This window comes from Octodon degus, unplaced genomic scaffold (genome assembly GCF_000260255.1).
Source record: "Octodon degus isolate 3935 unplaced genomic scaffold, OctDeg1.0 scaffold00109, whole genome shotgun sequence".
Taxonomy (NCBI): domain Eukaryota; kingdom Metazoa; phylum Chordata; class Mammalia; order Rodentia; family Octodontidae; genus Octodon; species Octodon degus.
The window spans coordinates 7,816,875-7,819,202 of NW_004524685.1; the positions used below are offsets into that span (position 1 = coordinate 7,816,875).

General features: G+C 45.7%; 1 pseudogene; it reads right to left on the reverse strand.

Moving 5' to 3' along the window:
- Nucleotides 1–2,328, reverse strand: part of LOC101587736 — a 10,684-nt pseudogene that overhangs the window by 3,518 nt on the left and 4,838 nt on the right.

Consider the following 2,328-nt stretch of genomic DNA (forward strand, 5'->3'; position numbering starts at 1 on the left):
AAAATCTACCCCAGGAATGAATAAACAGCCCAAAAGAGACCTGGGAGTAAAGGAAGTTGTATTGTCAGGGCAGGAGCCAGCCCAGGAACAAAGATCGCTGTCCCCTCCCTGTCCTCCTGGGAGACACAGATGAAGAAAGAGCAGCCTGTGATCCACAGGAAGGACACCAAGTCAGATTCTTTAGGCGATTAAAAGATATAAAGTACAAAAAAGGAAGAAAAGTAAGGTATGGGCTGAGAACCAAGACAGATTACAAAAGAAGGCATATAGAAAAGAAAAGTCTGCTAGAAAAACTGTTGGACTTTTTTCCCCCCTCTTCTCTTGAAAAAAAAAAAAAAAAGAGCCATAGAAAAACTGGAATAGAAGTGCTTTTATCTAAAAAGAAGAAATGAATACATGTAATTTCTGGGTCATCAGAATAGCTCAGCAGCCCCACCTTCTCTGAGTAAAATGGGCTAATGACCCCGAGTGGCTCTCTGTATGTGGAGAAGACAGAAACACCTTCAGCTGGGACTGGAGAGACAGAGAGCACCCACCCCACCCGCCCCCCCAGAGCAACATGGGAGTGGAAGTAATGGGGGGGGTGCTCCAGGGCTTTGCTTTCCCCCCAGTAGTTCTGTGCTTGGGGACTGCACAACGTTATCAGGAGTTCTGAAGGCGCAGGAGAGAGTCAGCCAACCTCCCTGGCCTGCTTTTCCTCACCTGTAATACAAATTAAGAAGCCTCTTACCCTACAGTTCTCAAAGGCTTTTCCAGCTGTTTTAGCATATCAGAAACATCTTTTATAAATCCCAAAGGCCTAAGTTTAAAATAGTGATTCTGACCCCAAATTCCTTCTGTCGGTGTCAAACTCAACACTTCTATGAACAACTCCAAAAAAACTCTTCGGTAGGCTGAACAACATGTGTCCAAGAGGTTAAATGGGAAACAGTGTGAATTACGTAGCGAGCTATTCTATAAACAAACACCGGCTAGGACTGAGCTCTGTACTGACTTGGCGGAGACTTCAGTCCAATTTCCTGCTCCCTACTCTTTTTTTCCAGGACCTGCAGCTTTAAGTCCCTCAAAAAGAGCCCTGCTGAGTGTCACCTCTCCTCCCTCAGCTCCTGAAAGGAAGGACTGCCATTTGTCACTTTTTGACTGACTCGTGAGTGACACCGGAATGCTCCACGTGGCTCAGCCTAAAGGACAGTGGCACTAATCCCAAAGGACAATAAAGGGTTTTCAAAAAGGAAGTGGCTTGCAGACAAACTGACCAGAATCTCATCCAATGAGATAACTTCTTCTGAGTGACAGCCAGAAAGAGGCCTGTCAGTCAGCCAGAGGGGCTCGGGCACCTGCAGGCCCATTCTATCAATGAGACCTTCCCTAAGTCATTGTGATGCAAAGCCGGGACTCACACCAGGCCTCTCCTGCAAGCCTTCCAGCCTGCGCGGCGGCGGGTCAATTGGGGGTGAGTCCTCAGCACAGCGGGCTTTAAGGAGCACCTTAGGGTTCAGAGCAGGCTTTGCCCCCTCTCTGCCTTGATGCAGCAGCCCTCCTCCCGCAGCCTTGGCTGTGTTCTCCGCTGCTCTCACCCTCTGCTTGGCCAGCTGCCTGCCCGCCTGCTGTCCTCGTCTGTAGGAGCGGCACGGCTCAGCAAGAAACCATTCTTCGTGTGCCCATCACAGCACTGCAAGAAAAAGAATATTGAGTGAGTTGCCTGGAAAGCAAAGCAGCTCTTGTCACAATGCCAGATTTATTCTTTTAAGCGCTTCTGATTGCACAAAAGAAAATTCCCCCAAACCAAAAGTTAAAGATGAAAAAGCACCATGGCTTAAAATGGACAGATCCGGGCTTTTCCTGCTACCTTGAAAAACATGTAGGAATCATAAGGAATTTCCCCTGCTTGGGACTGATCTGTTTTTCAGACGCCAGTTTGGTCTGAGTTCCCTGGCTAAAGATTCAGAGTGATTCTTCAGTGGATGCGGTATACAAATGTCTTCACACCAAGCTAAAAATCCTTAAGCACGCAGTACTCTGTGTGATTGCTATTACTTACTCCAGAATTACTGTTTTATTTGATAATTATGTAACAGGATAAGATATATGAAGACAGCAGTCCTGATGTGTAAATAGGCAGATCATTCTGGTAATTATATCTGTTTATCAGAGACCTGCTGTTTTATTGATATTTGTTCTTTGTAATGGGGTCAATATTTCTCGCCTTGTGCTGGAAATAAGCATCAAAATTCCACTCACCTGTGACACCATTTTGATGTGAAATATACTTGCTGTTAATTGACTCATAAAGCTTGAATTATAAAACATGTTTGGAACATATATGCT